The sequence below is a fragment of the Fistularia commersonii genome, unplaced genomic scaffold (genome assembly GCF_037954325.1).
Source record: "Fistularia commersonii isolate RoL2024-O1a breed Wild unplaced genomic scaffold, RoL_Fcom_v1.0 HiC_scaffold_85, whole genome shotgun sequence".
Lineage (NCBI taxonomy): Eukaryota > Metazoa > Chordata > Actinopteri > Syngnathiformes > Fistulariidae > Fistularia > Fistularia commersonii.
Window position 1 is genome coordinate 240,001 of NW_028234043.1, and position 10,000 is coordinate 250,000.

Below are 10,000 nucleotides of genomic sequence, written 5' to 3' on the forward strand. Positions count from 1 at the left end.
GTACGGAAAAAGCGGGGGGGCATTAAGGGGGGAGAGAGAGAGACATGGAGATTTTCTCAGCCTCTCATTCTTTTTTTTTTTTTTTTTTTAATTGAACATAAATAGTACACGCAAATGTACAAATAAACATGGCAAGGTAGAACTGAATGTCAATGAAACAACCAGGCATGAAGAAGAAAAGGACATAAGGACATTCGTTCTGTATGTAATCAGAAGTTAATAGTGTTAACGGTTTGTGAGAAATTTACATTGCTAGACAAAAAAAGAAATTAAAAGGAAATAATTAAATAAATAGATAGACCAATGAAATTAAAACCGAAAAAAAAAAATGCAAGGAGAATACGACATGTAATTAAGTTGGCGATTCACAAGGAATCTCAGACATCAAACTGTATATTTTTTGTTGTTTATATATAAACATATATAAACAAACATATATTGTTTGTTGTTTATTTTTGGGATATATTGAGGAATATTTAATGGAAAGGAGTCACAATCGCTTTTTGACAATGTCGAAGTGTATAGGTGGCTATAGAATTTAAAGTTTTCATTGGAAATGATAGCCTCATCTGTAATTTCCTTGTTGTTAAGACGGGCTTCCGCTTTGCTCCGCTCCTCCTCTCCTCCGCTCTTCCGCTCCGGGCCCTGGAACTCCCGATCCGCGGGACTTCGGTGAATTCCGGGCCAGTTTTTTTGCTCTTCTGCTCTCCTCCCCTCCTCCGCTTCTTCGCTCCCCCGCTTTGGACCCTGGAACTCTTGAACAGGGCCGGGCTTCTGCCCTCCGCCTCTCCTCTGCTCATCCGCTCCAGGCCCTGGCACTCCCTGTGATCCAGTCATTCGCATGTGCGTGCCCGGAGGTCCGGGAGCTCCACTCAAACGTCCGGGGGGGGTAAGGGTAAGGGGTCCTGTCCCTCTCCCCCCCTCCTCGCCGCCTCTGAGAAGAGAAACATCTCCTCCACTCCTCCGCTCCTCCGCTGCGGAACCAGGTATTACCGATCCGCCGGACTCAGGCGAATTGCAGAAAGGGGTTTTGCCGTCCTCCGCTCCTCCGCTCCTCCGTTTCGGGCCCTGGAACTCCCGAACCGCTGGACACAAGCGAATCACGGTCCGGGCTTCTGCTCTCCTCCGCTCCTCACCTCATCCGCTCCAGGCCCTGGTACTCCGTGTCCGCGGGAACCCCCCCCAACCCACAAAAACAAACTCTCACACACACACAAACACACGCACACACACACACACACACACACACACAAACACACAAACACACACAGACACACCTGAACTCATCATAGCTGTGCTAATAGCATTGGCCGAAACGTTTCCACAACCAAACCAACATTAGCTCATCCACTCATTCACATATGTGTGTGCCCAGAGGTCCGGGAGCTCCAGTCATAAGTCCGGGTGATCTATGTCCGGAGAAGGCTCACATTAGCCGCTCTAAGGGGTCCTGCTGCCCCCCAGCTTCCCGGCCTTTGAGAAGAGACACATAACTCCGCTCTTCCGCTTCTCCGCTATGGGCCCTGGTACTCCCGATCCTCCGAACTCAGGTGAATTGCGTGACGTGCTTCTGCTCTACTATAAGCCCCTACACACTTCGAACACGGCTGTTATCACCCTGTTACTGCATTTCAATGACACCCATTTGCTTTCGATCTCAGTGTCTGCCACCGTACGGAAAAAGCGGGGGGGTGGGGGGTGGGGGGGCATAAGCGCATTCGTGCTGTAAGTAATCAGAAGTTAATAGTGTTAACGGTTTGCGAGAAATTTTTAATGCTAGACAAAAAAAGAAAATTAAAAGGATATAATTAAATAAATAGATAGAAAAATAAAATTAAAAACGAAAAAAAAAAAATTGTGAGGGGAATATAACATGTAATTAAGTTGGCGGTTCACAGGGAATCTCAGACATCAAACTGTTTTTAATTGAACATAAATAGTACACCCAAATATACAAATGTACAAATAAACATAGCAAGGTAGAACTGAATGTCAATGAAACAACCAGGCATGAGGAAGCAACGGACATGAGGACATTTGTTCTGTATGTAATGAGAAGTTAATAGTGTTACAGGTTTGTGAGAAATTTACAGTGCTAGACAAAAAACGAAATTAAAAGGAAATAATTAGATAAATAGATAGACAAATGAAATTAAAACCAAAAAAAAAAAATGCAAGGGGAATACGACATGTAATTAAGTTGGCGATTCACAAGGAATCTCAGACATCAAACTGTATATTTTTTGTTGTTTATATATAAACATATATAAACAAACATATATTGTTTGTTGTTTATTTTTGGGATATATTGAGGAATATTTAATGGAAAGGAGTCACAATCGCTTTTTGACAATGTCGAAGTGTATACGTGGCTATAGAATTTAAAGTTTTCATTAGAAATTATAGCCTCATCTGTAATTTCCTTGTTGTTAAGACGGGCTTAGCTTTGCTCCGCTCCTCCTCTCCTCCGCTCCTCCGCTCTTCCACTCCGGGCCCTGGAACTCCCGATCCGCGGGACTTCGGTGAATTCCGGGCCAGTTTTTTGCTCTTCTGCTCTCCTCCCCTCCTCCGCTTCTTCGCTCCCCCGCTTTGGACCCTGGAACTCTTGAACAGGGCCGGGCTTCTGCCCTCCGCCTCTCCTCTGCTCATCCGCTCCAGGCCCTGGCACTCCCTGTGATCCAGTCATTCGCATGTGCGTGCCCGGAGGTCCGGGAGCTCCACTCAAACGTCCGGGGGGGATAAGGGTAAGGGGTCCTGCCCCCCCCCCCTCGCCGCCTCTGAGAAGAGAAACATCTCCTCCACTCCTCCGCTCATCCGCTGCGGAACCAGGTACTACCGATCCGCCGGACTCAGGCGAATTGCAGAAAGGGGTTTTGCTGTCCTCCGCTCCTCCGCTCCTCCGCTCCTCCGCTCCTCCGCTCCTCCGTTTCGGGCCCTGGAACTCCCGAACCGCTGGACACAAGCGAATCACGGTCCGGGCTTCTGCTCTCCTCCGCTCCTCACCTCATCCGCTCCAGGCCCTGGTACTCCGTGTCCGCGGGAACCCCCCCCAACCCACAAAAACAAACTCTCACACACACACAAACACACGCACACACACACACACACACACACACACACACACAAACACACAAACACACACAGACACACCTGAACTCATCATCGCTGTGCTGATAGCATTGGCCGAAACGTATCCACAACCAAACCGACATTAGCTCATCCACTCATTCACATATGTGTGTGCCCGGAGGTCCGGGAGCTCCAGTCATAAGTCCGGGTGATCTATGTCCGGAGAAGGCTCACATTAGCCGCTCTAAGGGGTCCTGCTGCCCCCCAGCTTCCCGGCCTTTGAGAAGAGACACATAACTCCGCTCTTCCGCTTCTCCGCTATGGGCCCTGGTACTCCCGATCCTCCGAACTCAGGTGAATTGCGTGACGTGCTTCTGCTCTCCTATAAGCCCCTACACACTTCGAACACGGCTGTTATCACCCTGTTACTGCATTTCAATGACACCCATTTGCTTTCGATCTCAGTGTCTGCCTCCGTACGGAAAAAGCGGGATGGGTGGGGGGGCATAAGCGCATTCGTGGTGTAAGTAATCAGAAGTTAATAGTGTTAACGGTTTGCGAGAAATTTTTAATGCTAGACAAAAAAAAAAAATTAAAAGGATATAATTAAATAAATAGATAGAAAAATAAAATTAAAAACGAAAAAAAAAAATTGTGAGGGGAATATAACATGTAATTAAGTTGGCGGTTCACAAGGAATCTCAGACATCAAACTGTTTTTAATTGAACATAAATAGTACACCCAAATATACAGATGTACAAATAAACATAGCAAGGTAGAACTGAATGTCAATGAAACAACCAGGGATGAGGAAGCAACGGACATCAGGACATTTGTTCTGTATGTAATGAGAAGTTAATAGTGTTACAGGTTTGTGAGAAATTTACAGTGCGAGACAAAAAAAGAAATTAAAAGGAAGTAATTAAATCAATAGATAGACAAATAAGAAATTAAAACGAAAAAAAAAAAAAAAAAATTGCAAGGGGAATGTAACATGTAATCAAGTTGTTGTTTTTTTTGTTTTTTTTTTTTTACCAAAAAAAAAAGGAACCTCGGACATGGGTAACTATATTTTTTAGTTTTTGGATTTTTCCATAAGTTTTAAGGATTTTTTTTTTTTTTTTTTTATATTTCAAAATCGTTTATGAAGACATTAAAATTTGGGGAGCATTTTTGCATTCTGTTCTTGTGAATGAAGAACTTGGCCAGGCCTAAAAGAACATTGACACAGAGTTCATCTGTTATGTTGCTTATAAGTAAACAGAATGTTATATCATCTTTTGAGAAGGAAACTGGTGACGATGGAATGAGAAGGAGAAAAAATATATGGTCAGTGGTTTCAATGTTGTCTTCACAAAATGTACAAATATTATCTTCAAAATTAAAGCGTACCCTCGATAATTCCTTAGATGGGTAGATGTCAGTCATAATTTTGAAGTGGGTCTCTTTTGCCTTGGGGGTATGGGTAGAGTCAGATACATGGTTCGCAGCGTGGCAATCGATTCCTCATCAAATTTATTTAAAATATCCTTTTTTTTTTTTTTGACGTCCAGGGAATAAGTTTCCTGTGAAACATTTCCTAATAAAGGAGTTGCCGCGCTTTCTGTCCACAATTGAGATTCCCTGGAGTGATAGTCGGGGTAACTGTGGTTGTACGGTTCGGTGCGTCATTATATTTTTGGTCAGGAATACAAATTGTCGAGGCAGTGCGTTTCGTAACTTTAGCAACTCTAATATGGGAGGCTTGAATCTGTGTGTAGTACAGAACTGCTCATTGTCCAGAGGACTGCCAGTGTCATCCATCAAGTCAATTATCGACCATATACCTTTCTCAAAGCATTCCTTGTAAAACAGAGGTTTGTTGCCATGCAGTACATATCGATTGTTCCAAACTATTATACTGTGTGGTGAGAAATTGTGTACGTATATCATTTTCCAGTATAATAATATTTGTTTATGGAACTCTGAACATTTGACAGGAATCTTGTTGATATCCAAGTCAGAGATAAGCAGAAGACTCAGGCCGCCGACTTTGTTGAATAAGTAGTTTGGAGTACAATACCAGAAAGAACGATGAGGTTTGATCCAGGATTTCAACCAGTTCACCTTCAATGTCCCATTCAAGCAGTCCGACTCTATCACTTTCAGCCCTCCTTCACTTGTTTCTTTCACCATATGTGATTTTTCTTAGATGGTGTGGTCTGTTCCTCCAGATAAAGTTGAAATTGATTTGGTTAACAGATTTTACGAGTTGATTTGGAGCAGCATTGGAATACGCTGGGTATATACATCTGGATAAACACATCCATTTTAGTCAAATATATCCGGCCTAATATTGATAAATCTCTCTGGAGCCATATATTAGAATTAAGCTTTACTTTGATTCAGTTTAGATTCAATGTTCCTGGATTGATTTAACGTTTGGTCCTTGGATAGGAAAATGCTCAAGTATTTTATTTCTGATTTCATGGAAACATCGCTGATTTCCTTTAGTGGCGAGTCATGCAGCGCAAGAAGTTTGCATTTCTTTAAGTTTAATGACAATCCTGAAGCCTTGGAGAATGTTTTGGTTGTTTTCAGCACTTATTGGGACTTGATGTTCATTTTTCAAAACTAAGGTTGTGTCATCTGCCAGCAGGCTAATAACAATTTCTGTCCCCAACATTACTTCTGTCCCACACGTATACACACACACACACACACACACACACACACACACACACACACCTTAATTCCACTCTTTTATATACGCATGTCTGGAGTTCCGGGAGCTCGTTCTCAACGTTCTGGGGATAATCATAGCTGTGCTGATAGCATTGGCCGAAACGTATCCACAACCAAACCAACATTAGCTCATCCACTCATTCACATATGTGTGTGCCCAGAGGTCCGGGAGCTCCAGTCATAAGTCCGGGTGATCTATGTCCGGAGAAGACTCACATTAGCCGGTCTAAGGGGTCCTGCTGCCCCCCAGTTTCCCCGCCTTTGAGAAGAGACACATAACTCCGCTCTTCCGCTTCTCCGCTATGGGCCCTGGTACTCCCGATCCTCCGAACTCAGGTGAATTGCGTGACGTGCTTCTGCTCTCCTATAAGCCCCTACACACTTCGAACACGGCTGTTATCACCCTGTTACTGCATTTCAATGACACCCATTTGCTTTCGATCTCAGTGTCTGCCTCCGTACGGAAAAAGCGGGATGGGTGGGGGGGCATAAGCGCATTCGTGGTGTAAGTAATCAGAAGTTAATAGTGTTAACGGTTTGCGAGAAATTTTTAATTCTAGACAAAAAAAGAAAATTAGAAGGATATAATTAAATAAATAGATAGAAAAATAAAATTAAAAACGAAAAAAAAAAATTGTGAGGGGAATATAACATGTAATTAAGTTGGCGGTTCACAAGGAATCTCAGACATCAAACTGTTTTTAATTGAACATAAATAGTACACCCAAATATACAAATGTACAAATAAACATAGCAAGGTAGAACTGAATGTCAATGAAACAACCAGGGATGAGGAAGCAACGGACATCAGGACATTTGTTCTGTATGTAATGAGAAGTTAATAGTGTTACAGGTTTGTGAGAAATTTACAGTGCGAGACAAAAAAAGAAATTAAAAGGAAGTAATTAAATCAATAGATAGACAAATAAGAAATTAAAACGAAAAAAAAAAAAAAAAAATTGCAAGGGGAATGTAACATGTAATCAAGTTGTTTTTTTTTTTTTGTTTTTTTTTTTTTACCAAAAAAAAAAGGAACCTCAGACATGGGTAACTATATTTTTTAGTTTTTGGATTTTTCCATAAGTTTTAAGGATTTTTTTTTTTTTTTTTTTTATATTTCAAAATCGTTTATGAAGACATTAAAATTTGGGGAGCATTTTTGCATTCTGTTCTTGTGAATGAAGAACTTGGCCAGGCCTAAAAGAACATTGACACAGAGTTCATCTGTTATGTTGCTTATAAGTAAACAGAATGTTATATCATCTTTTGAGAAGGAAACTGGTGACGATGGAATGAGAAGGAGAAAAAATATATGGTCAGTGGTTTCAATGTTGTCTTCACAAAATGTACAAATATTATCTTCAAAATTAAAGCGTACCCTCGATAATTCCTTAGATGGGTAGATGTCAGTCATAATTTTGAAGTGGGTCTCTTTTGCCTTGGGGGTATGGGTAGAGTCAGATACATGGTTCGCAGCGTGGCAATCGATTCCTCATCAAATTTATTTAAAATATCCTTTTTTTTTTTTTTGACGTCCAGGGAATAAGTTTCCTGTGAAACATTTCCTAATAAAGGAGTTGCCGCGCTTTCTGTCCACAATTGAGATTCCCTGGAGTGATAGTCGGGGTAACTGTGGTTGTACGGTTCGGTGCGTCATTATATTTTTGGTCAGGAATACAAATTGTCGAGGCAGTGCGTTTCGTAACTTTAGCAACTCTAATATGGGAGGCTTGAATCTGTGTGTAGTACAGAACTGCTCATTGTCCAGAGGACTGCCAGTGTCATCCATCAAGTCAATTATCGACCATATACCTTTCTCAAAGCATTCCTTGTAAAACAGAGGTTTGTTGCCATGCAGTACATATCGATTGTTCCAAACTATTATACTGTGTGGTGAGAAATTGTGTACGTATATCATTTTCCAGTATAATAATATTTGTTTATGGAACTCTGAACATTTGACAGGAATCTTGTTGATATCCAAGTCAGAGATAAGCAGAAGACTCAGGCCGCCGACTTTGTTGAATAAGTAGTTTGGAGTACAATACCAGAAAGAACGATGAGGTTTGATCCAGGATTTCAACCAGTTCACCTTCAATGTCCCATTCAAGCAGTCCGACTCTATCACTTTCAGCCCTCCTTCACTTGTTTCTTTCACCATATGTGATTTTTCTTAGATGGTGTGGTCTGTTCCTCCAGATAAAGTTGAAATTGATTTGGTTAACAGATTTTACGAGTTGATTTGGAGCAGCATTGGAATACGCTGGGTATATACATCTGGATAAACACATCCATTTTAGTCAAATATATCCGGCCTAATATTGATAAATCTCTCTGGAGCCATATATTAGAATTAAGCTTTACTTTGATTCAGTTTAGATTCAATGTTCCTGGATTGATTTAACGTTTGGTCCTTGGATAGGAAAATGCTCAAGTATTTTATTTCTGATTTCATGGAAACATCGCTGATTTCCTTTAGTGGCGAGTCATGCAGCGCAAGAAGTTTGCATTTCTTTAAGTTTAATGACAATCCTGAAGCCTTGGAGAATGTTTTGGTTGTTTTCGGCACTTATTGGGACTTGATGTTCATTTTTCAAAACTAAGGTTGTGTCATCTGCCAGCAGGCTAATAACAATTTCAGTCCCCAGCACGTCTAACTTTTGGATATCGTTGCTCTTTTCAACATAAACGGCTAGCATTTCGGTAGCAATTATAAATAAATAGGGTGAGATGGGGCAACCTTGGGGGATTCCCACATCAACATGGAAGCTCGGAGTGGTGCCGCTTGGCAGGGTGACACAGCTATGAATATTCTCATAGAGCCCACGGATCACATTCCTGAATATTTAACCAAATCCAAAATGTTCGAGCGTTGCTATGATAAATGGATGTTCGACCGAGTCAAAGGCTTTAGAAAAGTCCAAGAAGGATATGCGGCCATTATCTTCAATGCGATACGCCTCTAAACCCATCGCTCGCCCCGACTCGGGGAATCCTAGAGCCTACTTGCACCCCCGCCCTAACTTAACTCCCTCACTCGTGGAGCTCCCTGAGCTCCACACATCCCGGAGCATCACGCCGACTCATTCACATTTGAATGATTGTCTTTATTTTATGTCCGCTAGATAGAGGCATCCGCACATGCGCATCAGTGGAGCTTCAGGCCGGCTGAGGCATGGACTGAAAATCATAAAGACATGTGTGATGAGCTAAAAGGAAGATAAGCATATTTTTATAATAAATGTAAGAAAGAGAGGGTAATGCAGCCTCAGGGCGGCACTGGCCCGTGTCTCTCCAAGCCTGCCTTTGGGGGGGGGGGGGGCACGGAGCAGTGTCTCCCTGTGCCGGTCCCAAGCCCGGATAAATGCAGAGGGTTGCGTCAGGAGGGGCATCCGGCGTAAAACGTTTGCCAAAACCAAACATGCGAGTCAACCATAACTATACCATACCGGATGGGTCGCGGACCGGGTTAACAACGACCGCCATTGGTACTGATGACCTACAGGGTACTAATGGAAATCGGGCTACTGTGGGTCGAAGAACAAGAAGAAGAAGAAGAGGAGGAGTGCGTGTTCGGAAGCAGAGAGAGAGGAGGAAAGGAAAGAGCCTGGGACTGAGAGTAGGGACTTTGAATATTGGGACTATGACAGGAAAAGGTAGAGAGTTGATGGACACGATGCAGAGAAGGAAGCTGGATATACTGTGTGTCCAGGAGACCAGGTGGAAGGGTAGTAAGGCTAGAAGCTTAGGAGCAGGCTTTAAGTTATACTATTATGGTGCTGACAAGAAGAGAAATGGAGTAGGAGTCATCTTGAAGGAGGAGTTTGTAAGGAACGTCCTAGAGGTGAAAAGAATGTCAGATAGACTTATGAGTCTGAAATTGGAAATTGAAGGTGTGATGCTCAGTGTTGTTAGTGGCTATGCGCCACAGGTGGGATGTGAACCTGAAGAGAAGGAGAAGTTCTGGAATGAGTTGGATGAAGTGATGCAGAATATTCCCAGAAATGAGAGAGTGGTAATTGGTGCAGACTTCAATGGACATGTTGGTGAAGGCAATAGAGGGGATGAAGAAGTGATGGGCAGATATGGTATCCAGGATAGGAATGCAGAGGGACAGATGGTGGTAGATTTTGCAAAAGGGATGGAAATGGGTGTAGTGAATACCTTTTTCCAGAAAAAACAGGAACATAGGGTAACTTATAAGAG